Below are 18586 nucleotides of genomic sequence, written 5' to 3'. Positions count from 1 at the left end.
GCTGTGCCGAATGCGCCGGCGGTTATGTGACATTGAAGTATAGGAGTCCCCGCATTCGCCGACGTAGCGTAACTGTACCGCGCGCGCGCCTACGCCACGTTGGACTATAAAAATATTGGCGGTGAGCGCGAACATGGGCGGCGCTGCAGAGCGCGCCTCCGTGACGTCGGCTTAGGGATTCTCGCATTTGTCGTCGGGTTGACTAAGGCTCGCTCTCCCTGCTGTTTCTTAGCGCTCGGTCGGCGTCTGATGCTTGTCCGCCCCAGAAGTTGCGTGTGCGTAACTTTTTGTAATTATAATAGGCTTAAAATCGCATACACTAGCTGAAGGTGTGAGTTAAAAGTATTGTTTTCGATACTGCTACGGAAGAAACATTTCCGGTGTCACCCCATTTCTTGCGAAGCCAATCCTGCGCGGAACGCGAAGATTCAGAACAAGACATCTGCTTCTGTATTAAGAAATCTTTCAAATAAAGGGAATAGCCAGCTGCTTTAAGCAACAACAGCGAAAATACAAGACGAAACAAATTGTAGGCCTTCAGGGCTGTCGCCTTTGACAGAAGGCATTGCGATTCCCGGTAATCATTATGTAAGGTAAAACAGTTTTTTCAACCTTGTCGAGCGCTCGAAAGTATTGTATCCCATCTCTTTACGTTGTCATGGCATGACAGTATGCTGACATGCACTATGGGCTGCAAAAACTGTAGGCTGAGTTCCAAATAACCCACGCTGGTTTTATACCAGGCTTCTAACCAGTTTGGAGGTTTATTGAGCAAAACGAGTCACGTCTAAGGTAAAGAACAATATGTTTGTTCAGACCTGAATGAATATTTCGGTACATTTCCCACAGCTATATATTCCCAATATTCGGATATGCGTTATAGGAAAACTGCGCTCAAGAGGTGGAGGAGGAGGAGGAGGAGAAAACTTCATTTAACAATGAAATCGAGCTGGTTAGTGGGCCGGGTCCTCAGTCCAGGACAAGAGAGTAAGAGTAATTTTCTTCAATTCATAGAACGCCATCCTGAGTACATTAGGATTTTTTCTTTGCGTCTCGGAGGGTTGGAAACCAATAAAGAGCTGCTTGGAAATATTCATCAGTTTCGATTCTTGTAATATATGCATGTATACTATTCATTGCGCTAGTTAGCGAGTATGTCATGCCTTCAACACCGTAATCATGTTATCATTGTTCGGGTTGAGAGTCCGGTCATTATGGTAACAATGGTTAAGATAGAAATTAGGAGCACAAAATCCGCCTTCGAGTACTCTGGACACCGTTGTTTGGGGCGCGATCGCGGTGGCGTATACCACAAACGTTCTCATTGTATTTGCATATGAATAAACAACGCACGCTGCGGATATTCTTGCACGCAGCCGTAACCAAAGCCAATTTTTGAGGAAGAGAATGTATGCCATACAACCTGAAGAAAATATCCACACTATCTTTGTGAGCCTCCCAAACATCCCCAAACCTCATAATAAGACGTTTGTGACGGTGCAGAAAAGATAATGCGTTGGGCACAGAAAAAAAAAAAATCATTCATCTGATACAAGTCAACGACAACGAAAGAAATAGAAGAGAGCCGTTTTATTTCGTGCTGTGCGATGCGCGTGTGGGGGCCCGCTGCTTGGTACGTAGCATTAGACTGTTCAGTCTTCATAAGAGCATCTCAGAAGTACTGCAGGAAAGCCTACTCATCTTGAATGCTTATGGGGGAGCTCTGAGCGCCAATCCTCGCGAATAAGCTACAAAGGACGAGCTACACACGATCTTCTGACCGATGCTCTGAAGAAAGAAGTTCTCTATCTCCTCGTGTGTTGCAAACTTGTGGGAGATACAGCTTGAACTTATTGAGATGTGTCAGAAGCTGGCAAAAATAACTGAGTTACTAGAACTATGATTTTAATGCACTTAAGCAACAAAGCGGGCGATTTTCAGCACAGGGCTGTCCCTTACAAGCGGATTGTAGCAGACTACAGCGGCGCGAGTCCCTAAGCCGAAATCAGAGTCAGGGGGCGCCACTCAAACAACTCACCGCCAATACACCCCGAGTGCTACCTGTAGAGGCGCCATTGAAATCACCCTAGCGGCACGCTTCGAAAGCAGCCGCGGGAAGCTCATGCCCGCTCCCCATTGTCGCCGCTGCTTTTGCGGCACGCTCACGACCGAGATTTACCGTTTGTGGGCATTGGAAATACATATTTATGTAGAGCAGTCATTCTGTTTGCAAATGTGGTGTATTTAGGGAGTGTAAATGTTTCTGACGCGGTTTTAGTGTGGTACATTCGGTCTGTATAAGCGCCAGGTGTTGGTCACAGGCCGGCGTCGTGAAACCGGTTAATGCACGCAGCTGATTATAATTCAACTGCCCTGAAATTTACTAACAGTATGTCCGTAAGCATCGTTTCCTCATATGGTAATGCTACGGCTATACACTACGAAGCAAATCGGTTTTGTGCGTGTGCTTATATAATCTAGCGGAGCACTCATACCTGACAGCACGCCAGTTACGCTTGCCAGTATCATACTTCAGGTATTGATCACTACCTTGGACAAGCCAATGTGGCATAAATTTCATGAACATTCTACGAAAGAAGTACCACGGATAATGCAAAATATATTCGGAAATCAGCACACGACAAAAAAAAAAATTAATGCTGGGTCGTCTTGTCGTGAGGTGACCGTTCGGAAAAATTCATGTTACATTTATTCTCCGCGAACAGCGCGAAGACGGGCTTACAGAGAAAACTAAACTTTCTTCGAAATAGCGACTAATTGGAAACATCGTCATATGACACAGGGAGCCTGCAGAATCTAGCACAAGCTGAAATCAGGGGGCCTTATCAGATACCACACTCTTCCAACGACACCCTTTATCGCTTGTGAACTGCCCACCCTGTATTCTTAAAAAAATGCGTGTGCCGAGGGATCAGCCGTTCGTAGAAGTCGAAACACGAAAGGAAAGTGAACGCACAGCATGTCCCTGTGATTACTAAAACGTTCATTCCTTGATTTCGCCCCGCATTTTAACACGACAATAATAAAGCGTCCCCCCCTCCCCTCCGCTTCCCTCCCCATGTCTTGAGAAATAGCAGTGCACTTCGCGTCTAGTTGGTCTGGTGAGTCTTAGATGGCTTAAGTTAGGCGAACTTCTTTAGCATTTCCGAAGCTACACTGGGTTTTTTCATTCCCGTACGAGCTATTCTGTTTCTCCGGGACTTGCAGACCATTTATTTTACCGTGGTTTCATTACCCTACCTTGGTCCTTGCTATAAGGCGTGAATGCGCACATATTTAACGACGCGCAGCCTTGGAGTATACTTAACATTTTCGCGTGGCTTATATTCCCATAAAAGGCGCAAGTTATTGTCAGGTATTGGTAATGACATCCCAGAAACATATTTGTCTGCGACACACATATTCGAAACAAAGCCGCATTTGTTGTCAGCGCTGCTAGACGAAACCAATCTCTCAATGTGCCAGTATCAGGTCTTAACGAGGCGACAATAGCATTCACTTGTACCTGACACGTTCGGACGTGACAGAGGTGATATGCCGCTGCCGTCGCTGGCGACCGTAAGAGCGTCCAAGAAGCGCGCAGAACTACTCCCCGGGTAGCTGTTGTTGGAGTTAGAGCACTCTACCAGGACGCAGCTGTTTTTACAAGTCTCCTAAACGTACTATTTGCTTACAGACATCACCATAACAATTTGTTTAGGGCGTGGATATGCATAGAGAAGCGAAAGAGAACTGAAACATTGCATGAGCCCCTATCAGCCACGCAGCGCTCATCCCGTAAATGCCGCGGAGAAGCAGCACAGGCGGGGCAGCGATCGCGTAGCTCGAGGCGTATACTCCTACTTCTGCGCACGGGCGCCCGGCTGTGCCGTCGGCGACGGTGCGTCTGCTAGACTTCGCAAGCGGCAGTTTCCACCCCTGTACACTCCAAAACGGCCGCCGTGACGTAGCTATGCATAGCCAGATGGTAGCCAGCGTACCCTCCGGCTGGCGCATGTGCAGAAGGTTTTGCGACTAGTGCGCCGAATTTCATGAAATTCACGAAACGGTCGAAACTCGGTTGTGGGTGAGCGAGCGGACGCGCGCACTACCGCTGCGGGCGAGCTGGCGAGGTGCATTTCGGGATACGGGGCCGACGTTTCTCGCGGGCTCGGCGCGGAATAGCGACATGCCCTAACTCGGCGCCAGTGCCGCCGTAGTCACAGAACAGGGAGGATTTTAGAGAAGCAAAGGTCTAGCTTTGCCTGTAGTGCCAGAAAAAGCGTAGTGGCGGCGTCGTGAACTACCGATGACGCCCGCTTGATGGCCCTGTAAACAAGGCTTTGTTAGGGAGCCTACATGCGCCGCGCCTTCGTCGTTTAGGCGCGGCGCATGTAGGCTCCCTAGGCTTTGTAAACATGGCGGATGCTTTTTGCACAGGCCGCTTGAGCTCCTTAGTAACATGGCTGCCCTCGCACGGCGGCCGCCGGCTCTCTGCTCCTGCTGGTTCCTGGCATTCCTGGCTGCAACGCTGGCCGCGTGTTTACTTGCGCCGCGCTAGTGAAGTGATGTTACGCCAGGTGACCAGATGGCCTCGACTGGCACAGACCACAGTGAGCAGCAAGTGAGAACAAATCGTTTATTGACATCCGCAAGTTTACAGAGGCCAGGGCATCATCGTCGCTTTCGTGACATTTTTTTTCCATAACAACTCGTTCACTTGCGCTAAGATTTCGAACGAAGGGCACATTGCTTCCAATATTCTGCTGCCCATATATTTTATTCTCTTTGGACGTCGCAACAAGTTACGAAGGACACAGACGCTTGGAAATTCTCTCGGATTAAAGCGATTGTTATTGCGAACTCTATCGCTTACTGCGAACATATCTACATTTGAACGTAGCAATGGAACTAAAATCCGTGAGTGAGTGTTTGAGGCACGGCGTTTTTTTCTCAATCTCTTTTGGGGGGTGCAACAGGCCCCAAGCACGCGCTAAGCAGCATCACAAGTAAAAAAAAAAGAAAAAAAAAGAACACCTACGGCGTAGAAATATTAATCTGACTTTCTTTACAAACTCTTTCAAATTTTTAAAAGTACTCCGATATGCTCTGTTGCGTGAAAATTGCTAACTAGTTTATTTACAGTAATGCTTCTTGCATGCCCCATTATTATACTTGATGCTGGCATAAACAGTAGCTTTACCGTTCAACAATAGGATGTACTTAACGTTGGTATCAGCTGTTTATTACGCTCTAGGGCGGTTGCGAATTTTGCGGTAATTAATACTCATGAATGAGAAATTTCACTTGCTGATGACATATAGAATGTAATTAAACACGCTCGGTCTAAATAATTTTACCTTCATATTTACACAGTAAAAATGCGACATGAAATTTAATTTCCATAAGCAAGAGAGGATAAATATGATTTCAGAACCCAGCTGCACAATAACGTATTACGCACCCTGTGCTGACTCGCACTTGCACGTCGAAGAGCCACATTGTTAGTTCCATTACCCCGATTAACACCGTTTGCTGCAAGTTGAATTTCACCTCGTTACTCTTCTATTCTTTTTGTTCTCATCGTCTTATTTTTTGTATGCGTTGCAACGCTGACTATACTTCGGCCAAGAGCCCCCCCCCCCCCCCTTTTCGTTATGTAATGCCCTTTCAGGTGTAAATAAATGAACTGAAATGTTGAATTTTGCCAGTAGTAATGTGGATGGCCTGATACTGTATTGACAGTAAAATTTTAAAAGCACTTTTTATGCTTCAGTGATTGATAAATGTGAAAAAACCATGCACATCAGTAAGCAAGACTTACAAATACGATTTGACGCTGCAATGCATGTACTGCACTGCACAGTTCGGTACACGACTTAAAGTTCTTAGTCTCCTTGTAGGTTCAACCAATAGTATCTACTATCTTCCATTCCTTACAATTTAGAACAAGACCTGCCTGCGTGCAATATTTTTGGGAGTGACATCATGGTGCATTGATTGAATAGTTTTCACCCACTTGTGCAACAATTTGCAGTCGGTGGCTACATGTAAAATTGCGCCCTGGAGGGAACTGGGATTTTCACACGCTTACTAACTGAGTGTAGCAGTGGCCTCCCTTATTATATTATATAAAAAAATCCCTTGCGAGGTATCCGCAGGCAACCCATCCAACTCGCTAAAGCAATCTGCCCTTGAGGTACAAAGCGCCACACCTCCTTCTTCTTCACTCATGTCACAAGCTTATCCCTGTTTCTAGATGACCCGGGCTACTACATCTCCAGACCTCCAAGACAACCTCGGACCCCTCACATTTCTTTGTGTACAAAGGTTTAAAGGCCACCTGCAAGGTCCACACACCCCTATTAAGAAAGGAGACACCTACTCGATCACCAGAGCATAGAATCATAGTGTCTATCCGAAATGAGCTGCTCCAATAAAGTTTACTTCCTCTCAGCTGCTTGCACGAACTTGCACTGCAATCAGCTGCTTGCTGATAACAGGAGCTGTACAGTTGGTCTTACAGCAATTTTTTTGTGCGAAGTGTTGTAAATGTACAGAGAAAGTGAAGTTCTCTTGAGCAGCAGTGAAACGGAATGGAGAAAGTAAACTAGAACCCGCATTTGCTTTCTTACATTTGCCAAAGTGTACGCATTGGGATTTATTGATAGTCAGAAATGTTTGAGAGCGGCCAGGACAGTTGAGAGGCTGTTTCTTAAGGGCTTTTCTCTTTTTTCAAGTTTTTCTTGCTAACTCCGCATGCACCCTGATCAAAAACTCCGAGGAATGCATATTTTATATTTGAATCATGTAATAAGACAATATTCCAGTGGAAGTCATGCACAAATGAGGTATTGACGACGACAACGGTTTTGTTTGCACCGTCTTTCTAGCGGAGTGCATGACAGTCACCTTCTGTTGGAAGAATCAAATATTCTGGCCTCGACAGCTGTCTTCCGATGCGAAATTTCCCACATTTGTCACTCCACAAGCACTCAATACCCGTGTTTTGCCAGTCCTCTCAACAACAGATGGACGCAAAAGCACATAACAGCAATAACAGTCACGAAACCAGTGCTCCGCGCACATAGAAACGGTGGGCCGTTGCAGCGGTTTCAATTTGAATTGGCGGCTTTGTGGTTGGGAATTCGGAAGCGAGGTGGTGCACCAGTCGGCTGTTCGTAAAAACTTGCGTACATTTTTGCTCAACAGATGTTTGATGCGGAACTTGTTAATAATATTTTTAAACAACACATTGTAAGCGAACTTTGTTGGCTCCTAGAGTCACGGAATGAATGTTTTGTATTCTCTACCAAAAGTAACCTTTCAGTTGCGCCGTCTAGTGGACTAGATGGTCGAAAACTGCGCTGTAGGTTGGTCACGTGGGGCGTAGATTTTTACGCCGCCTATAGGGAAACCACGGAACGTCCAAGCTTGAGAGGCCTGCCGTAGTGCGCCGAGCTTTGCAGAACGCGCCGGAGGTTATATGACGTTCGAGTATTGGCCCCGAGGACATACCTTGGCGCCACCTACGAGTGACGTCACTTGTAGGACGCCGGGTTATGCTGTCGTCTGCTAGAACACATTTACTGTGCTTATGCGACCGCACGTTTCTTTTTGTGGCCACTGTTTGCCCCCTCCTCGCGTTTTTGAAGCAAATTATAGAAGAAAGCTGCCTACAGACCAAATAATCCGGGCAAGCAATCAACGGCTCGCTTGTTCCCGACGACACCGCCGCGGCTGGGTAGTTGCTACCATCGCCACCGACAGCTCGTACGCAGCCAGCTAACGCCAAGGACGATACAATTGGTGCCAAGAAAAGTACACTGTTAATTCATTATGAAATACTTGCGACGTGACATGTACGCGACTTCTTGTGCAAGAAAACAGACCTTGCAACAGCTACAGAAACGTGCCGCTCAGTTGCGATCTCACCACGCGTACTGCGCGCATTGCGTGTAGGTACACTCTTAGGCAAAAAGGACTAAAATAGGGACTAAAATACAGCCGTTAGTCTTCGCGGGCGACCGTTCATCTTCAAGGGGAGTATCTGCGGCAGAGTACGTGCCGTGTGCATAAATGCGGACTAACTGTTCGTCCCCGCCGATCTATAAGGAGTAACGGGAAGACGAAACGCATGCAGTTAGTCTCTTTGCTGCGTCGTTAATCCCCTAATGGCGTCGTCATTGCCCTTTCGCGCATATGTCTGCGAACAGTTTTATATTTCCAAAACACAAGCGATTGCAGTCACTGGGTGCTTTAGATGGTGCCACGGGAGAAAATATTGATGTTAGTTATAAGAAAATCGCCTAGGGTTAGTAGAGCGGCGGGTAATGGCAAAGCGGCGAAGCGCGATTGCCATACGATTCTCGGCGAGGTTATGTTAATACGATGTGTTGCATACGATTCGCGCGAGGTAATAACGGCCAATGAAAGCTTTCAAGCGCCTTAACAGTAACGCAAAAATTAGTGACAATAGCAAAAGTGGATTCATGAGTGTAATGAATATGTATGTTTAACAGACGAGAAAGAACGCATGTTGCTGATGACAACTGCAAAACAAAAATGCTCGCTACAGGTAAGCGTCTCGAAGTTATCTTTTACACTCGGTACATAATTGCCTTGGGCACCAAAGCTATGACAATGCTGCAACTGCTGTAAAACCCGCTTGCATTTCCCAGTCGCAATCGTCTAGCGACGCGAATTTGAAGAATTCAGGCTAAGCAACACCGAATTCGCTTTCGCCGATGCAGAAAAATATGGCATGTTTCCTTATTCTGACACTCACACAGACGACACCTTTCACATACGTTACATAGAGCACTTAACATATGTATCGAACACTAAGAAAGCACTTAGCTTGCGGTAATTTGTGCGGAAAGAAATGAGTCGTCCGATCGCCCAGCTACCTATCTCAACTAGGCGACGACGAGTTGATTGTTATTTACGAGAAAAACTATGCTTGTGAGGCTCTACTTCGAATCGAACTGAGCAATAGTCCCTAAATCTAGCAAAGCGCTAAGCGCAAGGCGCAAAACGCGGTCACGTTCGCTTGCACAGATAGAAATTCGGGCACCAGTTGCAATGGACCTGTTGCGTTATGCACAGAACTACACGCTATACACTTGAATATTATCTGCCGCAGCTACCACCTGGCGGCGTGGTCCAGCTGATAGCGCGTCGGGTTCCTTGTGTATATTTCCGGGCGTCAGGGGTTCGACCCCTGGCGGTGCTGGGATTTTTTTTTTCTGCACTCTACGCAGTTTGTCCTTGGGGAGTATCGGAACGGACCATCCTGGTGGGAGACTAACCGTTCGTCCCCTCGCAGTTAGTCCCCAAAGGGGCTAATGATTGTGGCAGAGGCCGTTAGTGCCCGAAAGGACGAACTTTTAGTCCTTTTTGCCTAAGAGTGTAAATGAATGACTACGTGAGACCGGTGAGCGGATTGCTTCGCCGCACAGGCTTAAAAGTACTGGTACGATCTGCACTTTGGCTTAAGCAGTGCGTATTTCCCCTCCAATGTTTTTGTTATATCCATGCCCTGATTTGATTAAAGATCACTAGTACTTTGTACTGCTGATATTTTTACTTTTCGCGACAACTTGTCCGCAATATACGAATGGTATGAAGTGGCTCAGGGGATTCCACTTCCGGCCACCGTAGCGGACGGACGTGTTATGTCGAGCTCCGGTAAAGGGGCGGTATTTGCGACCCAGCAGGGCCGCGGTAACAGGGTAACGGAAAATGCCAACCAGGATTATCAGGTTCTTTTGCCATCGCTGCCATCAGGTACGCCTGTTTTGAACACCGTATTTCTACATGCCGACGTTAAAGCCAGGCCGTATAGGGTCGAACATTTCCGTGACGCGCTCATTCATTTGGGACTTTTCCAAGACGTTCTCGCCCTTGGGGCTTGCCAAATGAACCACCTTTGGGCAGTAACTTTCAAGGACACTGAAGGAAAGAAGAAGATCATTTCAAGAAGATCAAGAAGACCGTGAAGGATCATCGCTGCCTTGTGGTAGACCCGTGCAACCAGGAGACCCGCCTGAAGTTACACTGGGTGCTGCACAACATCCCCGACGACGAGGTGCGTGCGGCTTTGGCTCCCTATGGGAAGGTTACGGAGCTAACAAGGGAAAAGTGGCGAGCTCAGAACTGCTCCGAGAAACTGTCAACCACCCGCTCCATATCCCTGAAGCTCAAGGCGGGCCTCACTGTGGACGACCTACCGCACCAGCTGCGAGTGGGGCCAGACTTGGCGCTCGTGGCGGTGCCAGGGAGGGCGCCGCTTTGTTTGCGCTGCCGCGGCACTGGACATATCCGACGAGAATGCCGGGTCCCGCGTTGCGCGCAGTGCCGTCGGTTCGGTCATGAAGAGAACCAGTGCGTCAGGACTTACGCCACCGTTGCCGGCCCAACCCTGCGCGAGGATATCAGCGATCACATCATGGATGAAGCCGACGCCGAGGAAACGGCGGGAACGGGAGACAGCCGGGCTGCCGGTGAGGCAACGCCGGTAGTGGTCACGCCCAAGGTCACGCCCACCAACCAGGCCGAAAGCGCAGAACAAAAAGTTGAAGGTGCTTCACCGGAGCAGCGAACGAGCGGAGATAAGCCACTGGACGACGTCATTCCTACCGCAGCTAGCGAAACTGTGGTTTCGGTTCCCGTTAAACCGGCGGAGAGCATGGAGGTGGACAAATCCAACGGGGGTACAGCCACGGTCAAGAGGACACGGGAACCAAACTCCAAGGACGGTCACAATGCCAGCGAGGCCAACGGGGAGGAGCCGCCCCCCAAGGCGGCCCCATCGCGGCGGCCATCGTTCAAGCCAAAGCCCAACATACCCCCGGAGCGCACCCCAAGCATGATGCCGCCGACCTAGCGTCGAAGGCCAGATTCTGCTGGATGTCACACGACGAAGTTAAGTGCCATCTCACTTGTGCCAGTGTGTTGTGGAACGAGAGACGCTTTTGCCGGGAAACAAAAACTCCCTGGGGCTTTGTCAACATGGATTGCACTGAGACAGTGAGTTGGTCACAATATGTTATGAATGGGTTGGCAAGGGGCATTGTAACCGTCAATCGTAAATGACACAAAACTTACAAAGAGCTCTTCGCATTGCCACGCTGAATGTGAGAGGCCTTTCGGCTAAACGACGGCAGTATCAACTAAGTCGGTTGTTTCTGAAAAATGATGTTGACATAGCAGCAATACAGGAAACAAAGATAGAAAGTCAAGAACAAACCGATCGCATGGTTCAACCTTTTGCTTCGAGGTATAACGTGGTAGTTAGTCATGCTGTGGGCACGTCTGGAGGATGTGCCATTTTCATACGCAATTCCCTGGGAATTGTAGAAGAGAATGTCATCGTGAGTGAAACGGGTCGGTTAGCCATTTGTGATTTTTCCTGTTTTGAAACTCGATGGAGGATTGTTTGTGTTTATGCGCCAAATAGAGATGACGAGCGCGCAGTCTTTTTTGAACAGATCGAAGGACACATGAAAACCGACAGATACATTATTCTGCTTGGGGATTTTAATTGCGTCTGTTATGCAGAAGATAGGTACAAAAACGTACCTGTACGAGAACGAAGTGCAAATACTCTGAGCCAAATAACACATAATTACCAGTTAGACGATGTTGGAAAGGCTTTATCGGACGGCAACTGCCCGCAGTTCACGCACTTTCAGCGTGATAGCCATGCTAGGTTAGACAGAATTTACGTTTCGATGAAGCTTATTGCGACGTGCAATAGCTACGAAGTGAAGCCAGTATCGTTCAGTGACCATAGCTTAGTTTTATGTACGCTAGGAAAAAAGAAGACAAAAGCCCCCTTCAATTGGGATCTCTGGAAGTTCAACACCAAACTGCTTGATGACGAATGTTTTGTTAATAATGCAAAAGAATGCGTAGAAGCACTGCTTACTTCCGACAATGAAAACGATATCGAAACGTGGGAACAGTTCAAGCAACAAATAAAAATGACTGCTATCGAAAGAGCATGCGCCTTACGGAGAGAAGAAAGAGCAAAAGAAAGGGAACTGATTGCTCAGCTCCAGTTTTTGTTAACAGTAGATAGCGCGCAACCAGGAACGTTCGCAAAACAAATAAAGGACGTGAAGGGTCAACTAGAGACGATGGATGAGCAGAGTTATAAAGGGGCAGTCGTACGCGCGCGCAATGAGCACTTGTGGTGCGGCGAAAAACCGAGTAAGCGTGCACTGGGAGACGAGAAAAGATATGCATCGAAGAACGAAATAAAACAAATTAGATATGGCAATGCCGTCTCAGACGACGTGAAAGTAATAGAACGGGCATTTTTTTAATACTACAGCGAACTATTGGGACATAAAAGCCCTGCAGGGGTAGGGTACGACAGTGACGTCTTGGCACTTATGCCAAAGTTAGAGGAAGAAGTCAAAGTCAGTCTCGAAGCACCGATAACTGTAACAGAGATAGAAAATGCAATCGATGAACTTAGCGTGGGGAAGACCCCGGGGCCTGATGGTATTGGTGCAGCCTTCTACAAAACTTTTAAACGAGAAGTAGCAGAGGCCTTGCACAGGGTTATCACACAAGCGTATCGGTCAAAGCATGCCCCTCCTTCTTTCCGGCAAACACACATAGCTCTAATACGGAAAAGCGATGATCCTATTAAGCTGGAGAGTGTAACAGTTTATAGACCGATAAGCCTTGCAAACGTGGACTAAAAGATTTTCATGAAGGTGCTGGCGCGCCGCCTACAAAGCGTAATAAAAGACATTGTAGGACCTCACCAAACATGTGGGATTAAAGGGCGTTCAATCACAACTAACATTCATGTGACCAGAAGCATTTTAGAGTACTGCGATATGTTTGGAGGCAGAGTTGCAATGCTGCAACTCGATTTTAAGAAGGCATACGATCGCGTTGCGCATGACATCCTGTTCTCCATTCTTGATCATGTGAATGTAGGCTCAGTCATCCTAGAAGGTGTAAAGATGGTTTACAACGAGACGTACACGAACATCATCGTGAATAAGAACCTTACGCAAAGGATCCGTGTAAGTTCTTCGGTCAAACAAGGTTGTCCTTGGGCGCCGTTGTTGTTTGCCATTTACCTGGAACCTTTCTGCCGAAAAGTAATAAGTAATGAAGCAATTCATGGTTTCCGGCTGATGTCATCGGAAGTTAAAATTCTATGTTATGCTGATGACATCGCCGTCTTATGCGAAAGTGAAGAGGGTGTTCGTGAAGCTCTTCACGAAGCGACCCGGTTTTGCAAATTAACGGGTAGTGTAATCAATCTGGACAAATGCCTAGGATTTTGGCACGGGGAATGGGACAACCCACCGGCTTTGTACGCTAAAGTACGCTGGACTGTCACCCCAACAAAGTACTTGGGTGTGCCGCTTCAACATTACCGGGACACCAATGAATACTGGAAAAAAGAAGTCGAGCAAGTACAGACGAAAACCGGGAAATGGGGTGGTAGAGATTTTTCAGTTTTCACCCGGTCCACAGTGTGCAACATTTTTCTGGTTGCCAAAATATGGTATGTTGTGCAGGCACTTTGTATGTCAAGAGTGAACATTCCAAAAATACACAGGGTATTTGCGACCTTTATTTGGGGGTCAAATTGGGAGCGAATGAGCCGTACCAATCTCTTTCGGTCGGTTCATAGAGGGGGTCTAGGTCTCGTGCACTTGTTTTTCAGACAAATTGTATCCAGGTTTATATTTTTGCGGGATCAAAATGATTTGTTCTTGCGCACTGTTGTGCAAGTGACGCTGTGTGATGCACTGCCTGATTTTGTTGTTTCGTCGAGCAATGTTCGTCGGCGGAGTCCTCGCGGTTATCTGCGGGAAGTTGCAGCAGCTTTTCAGTTTTTGAAGGTTCGCTTTTCCTTGCAGTATCTGAGTGTGATAACTAAAAAGCAACTCTATAAGGACCTGATTGAGGTATGCCTACCTGTGCCGTTGTATCGTTCCTTGTATCAGTCAAAACCAGGACAAGACGTTCTGAAAAGGGTAAAGAAAATGCCTCTCCGGGCTTCCACCAAGACTTTCTTTTTTCAACTCCACAGTGGCACATTACCAGTAAAACCCTGGCTTCAGGAAAAGGGTATGTTCATTCCAGGAACTGTAAACTGCAGGGTATGCCCAAGGGCAGAAACTATAGAACATATATTCCTGGAGTGCTCTGACGCGGTGTTTCATTGGGGCATCTTGCAACGCACATTGGAAAAAGAATTGCCGGTCTCACCATACGGTATTCGTTTTCTCCCAGTAAGCGGTGAAAGCGGAGTCCCATATGACATGGTGATGTTGTTGAGCCTTCACAGTTTATGGAAAGCAAGAATGGCTGATAGACATGCTGACGTGGACGCTCGATCTGCAAGAGACTATTTCATTGAAAGTGTTGTCCTGATCAGGGAAGTATACAAGGCACAAAGTGAGCCCCCAGACTGGCTGCCTGTAATGATGAATTGGTGTTATTGAAAAGATTTTAACCAAAGTGTGACCTCCGAGTGGAGGAGGTTCATTTTACTCAATGGTTGTATTCTGTTGTAATGCCAAGAAGGTAATAAAGAAAAAAAAAGTACGAAGTGGCTCAGTGGCTAAGGCGTTCTGCTGCTGAGCACGAGGTCGCGGGTCCGATTCCCGGCCGCGGCGGCCGCTTTTCTGATGGAGGCGAAAAGCAAAAACGCCCGTGTGTACGAGATTTCGGCGCACGATAAAGATCCCCAGGTGGTCAAAATTAATCCGTAGCCCTCCACTACGGCGCGCCTCATCGCCTGCGTTGCGTCGGCGCGTTAAACCCTACAATCAATCAATCGAATGGTATTAACGCGAGTTTTTAACGCCTTCGAGCGGGTTTAGGCTTGGCTATGTTTATTTTTATGTAAGACCTCTGCAACACGGGATTTTGTCTGTTTACAATGAGCCTGCGCCTTTCTCTAGCATCAAGTACGAGAACTCACGATTGCTCAAAGAAGGCATGGTTGCGTACGAGGCGAACAAGGAGGTTGTATAAAACTTCTGGAGTGGAGACGGCGCTCAAAAACTGCCGCCGACTGCCGCCATCTTGCCGTGGGAATAAAACTAATTCCGTCGTAGCAGACGCATTGCAGCCGTCGCATCATGTACTTGTTTTTGCGGTGGCTTACGTTACATTTTTGCTTCCGTTCTTTTTTGTTTTGTTTTGTCTTGTTTTGCAAGTTGATTTTCTTATGCGGCTAGCTTTAACCGTACCGACCTTTTCTTGCGCGCTTTCATTTCGACGCATGTGGTTTCGGTTATGCTCCCCTCTTCGTGTTTCTAGATAAGCGCTACGCACGTCTCTTGTGCGTGCGCCGGTGGCCGCACACATCTGCTAATTATTTACATTCTTGGGCGCAAACGGCTAAAATAAACAGAAGACACAATTACATTTTTTTCCTTCCCCATGTGTCGTTCTTCCGAGTCCTCTCTTGCCAAAGAGCAGAACTCGTGTTCGTTCGAACGTCGTTCGCGGATGCATGCTCCAAAGGTGTAGAAAGCAGAAATGGTCTGCTCGTGCGTCGCGTTCGGCTGCGCTAATCGCGCGAAGAAACCGTCGGGGATCACCTTTCATCTGTAAGTACTGAGGGTCTCTTTGTTTTGCGTCTCGAGGGCATTACTAGTATGATAACGTTATAAGTGCACACTTGCCCGCCGTTTGTGCGTGATGTAAAGGGAAAATTCGCCGCAGCACCTGCCATCCGCTTACCGAGCATACCGTACGCGCTTGTTTGCGCGGATATGCGAGTGTTTTCGCTCGTAGTTGTGGTGGTCCTGTAGTCGCTTAACTGCGCGAAATCACATGTTTGTAAATATGTGGGCCGCAAATTGTTTTTTCTCACTAATTTAAATATCGAGTATTGCTCAGACAGTTACCGTAAAAAATCAAGTCACTCTTGTTTAATATATTTCATCTTCATCCGGCCCTACGTGAATATTCAGACGTTTCTCGTTAGCGCTGTTTCGTAGAAGTCTGATGCCCCGCACTGCTCTCCCGCGTTCTTTGTCCGCGTGATTTTCTTATCAAGAGCACGCTGCTCGCGTACGAACGTGCGCGGTCAACGAGGTTGTGAATGTGATTGAGTAACCTCCTGCGCGTAGTTTTAGATGAAGAGCATCTGATTCACTCGCCTTGTCCCTCCGGCGTCGTCGTCGTCGTCGTCGTCGGCGTTGTCCGCCCCTCCCCCATTCTCCTCGCCGCGCCAGCGGCGGTCTCCTCTCCGATAGCGAACACTCTCTCGCGAGGGGCATTGGATTGGATTGGATTGGCTTGGCTTGGCCTGGCTTGGATTGGATTGGATTTGGATTGGATTGGATTAAAGTAGATTGTGTTGGATTGTGTTGCGTCATAGCCGCGGCAGACGCGCTGGGGCCGGCGAATGTGCAGTACTCTCTCTTCCGCGGTTTCCTCTCCTTCGGGCGCGCTGCGCATATAACCGGTGTGCCGTTCTCCGGCGAAGCAACATCCACGCTTGGCTCAAACACCTAGAGTCCACGCCGCTTTACAAGTACGCCAACGTCGTCATCGACGGGGACCGGCTTACGCGGTCCCCTCAACGTTATGCGCGCTATAAAACGCGGTCCCTTCGCCGCTCCGCCTATGCGTCGCATCTACACAGGGGTTCCCGCGAGGGGAGGTGGGAGTTTTCTTATCAATAGAACGCTACTATCGTGCGGACATGCGCGGTTAATGTAGTCGTGCATTCAATTAGGTAACCTTCTGGATTTGAAAAATAAAGAAAGTCAGTGCGAGTGAGAAATGTACGTGTGATTATCATGCTTTCTGTAAAGTGCACACGAAATAAAAAAAACCTGCTTTAATGAGCTTCAGTGTGTGCCTTATCCATTTTGCAAAATACGATTGAAAATCTGGAAATTGACCCGCCGTGGTGGCTCAGTGGCTAAGGCATTGTGCTGTTCATACCTAGAACGCGAGTTCGATTCCAGGCCGCGGCGGCGGCTTTTCTGATGACGGCAAAAAGCGAAAACGCTTGTGTGTACGAGATTTCGGCGCACGTTAAAGAACCCCAGGTGGTCAAAATTAATCCGGATCCTTCCAATACGGCGCGCCTCATCGCCTGCTTTGCACCGGCGCGTTAAACTCAATCAATTTATCAAACAATCAATCAATCAATCAAAAGCTCATGCTTAATTTGGTCTTCTTCGGCCAGGGCAAAACTGGCCATGTTGTTTAAACCAGAAAACGTGCATGTGCAGTACACACAAAGATTGCAATATCTTGATGCATATGATTCCTTCTAGTACTGCCTAAAAACTATTCGAACCCCTAAGCTATGTCTACAGAGCTTGCTTGGGTGTGAGAGCTGCATTATTATGCATTAATCATTAATGAATAAGCGTTCATTGATCCACGCAATGCCGATAAAAGAAACAAGCGTCAAACAGCAGCGCTGTCGCGTGCCCTGCACTTTCAGCGTGAAATCACGGCCAATAGTAACCTCATAACGCGGCATCTCTTGCCTTGGGGCGTGCAAAATGAGGTAATTTTAATATTAAGGGGGCGGCCTATAGCCTTAGTTATGGAGAATAAACGTTTATTGAAATAAAAGCAGGGGTGGTGTCTTTAGCCAAGCGCTACGTTTTCCCGCGGCGGCAGCTCTGTTCACCACCGTAAGATATACACACGCGAACTCGCTTCTTGAACCATATCTTACGTGAATACCTTCCGCGTAAGGCAAAATTCAGGCTGCCCTCAAATATCGCAATCGATAAACCAGCTTACCCATCGTTTTCTCCCTTGTAAAGCCAAAAAAAAACACGACAGCACTTCAACGTGCCTGCCGGCTCAGTGCCTTTTCTGCCCACGGCAATATGGCCGCCGACCGGTTCACCCGGCTTCACCTCCCCGCGTTGCTCGCTATGGGCGGCCTCCACTCCAGAAGTTTTATACAACCTCCTTGGAGGCGAAACACGTCGTGGGGTAATGGGGAGTTTAAGAATAGGGGAACCAAGCGTTGGAGGCCCCCAAGAAGTTCGTGGAACCCAAAGCAACACGCTTGCGCGCGGCGAGTTTTAGTAGAGGGTATTCTCCAACAGCTAACTCGCCGCCCGTTTCGGATGCGCGGAGTCCGATGTTGGGAACTTTAGGCTTAGCGTCGCTGCAGATATTTCATCGCCGCTATCGTTAGAGTCGCGAATGACAGTCACTAACACAACTTTTCACCCCACTGTCACCCCTTTTCTCCTATGTGGAAGTTTGTATCCGTTATGATTGCCATTTAAGTCATCGATGATCAAGATACCTGACACGGCATCGGCCGATTTTTGCGCGCAGGTATCGCCACCCTTCAGCAGCTCGCCGCACTGTCCGAGAACGGGCCGGCGGCGTGGGGCCCGACATCCGCGGCCGGTCGCCGTAGCCACGCTTCGGCCCCGCTCGCCGCACCGTGCGCGAACGGGCCGGCGGCGCGGGGCCCGACATCCGCGGCCGGTCGCCGTAGCTAAAGTCCCTCGATCGGCGTTTAGCTAAAGCTGATGAAGGGACTTTAGCCGTAGGCACCCTTCGGCGTTCGGCCACTCGCCGCACCGTGCGCGAACGC

At 48.1% G+C, this 18586-nt stretch overlaps 1 pseudogene; it reads left to right on the top strand.

Annotated features, from left to right (window-relative positions):
- The first annotated feature begins 9677 nt into the window (after positions 1 to 9677).
- Positions 9678 to 10888, top strand: LOC144156971 (uncharacterized; annotated as a pseudogene).
- Positions 10889 to 18586: the final 7698 nt, after the last annotated feature.

The sequence above is a fragment of the Haemaphysalis longicornis genome, unplaced genomic scaffold (assembly GCF_048455015.1).
Source record: "Haemaphysalis longicornis isolate Haplotype H1 unplaced genomic scaffold, Haemaphysalis longicornis Haplotype H1 scaffold_1, whole genome shotgun sequence".
In the NCBI taxonomy this organism is placed as follows: Eukaryota; Metazoa; Arthropoda; class Arachnida; order Ixodida; family Ixodidae; genus Haemaphysalis; species Haemaphysalis longicornis.
This window is presented reverse-complemented; position numbering and strand designations above follow the sequence as displayed.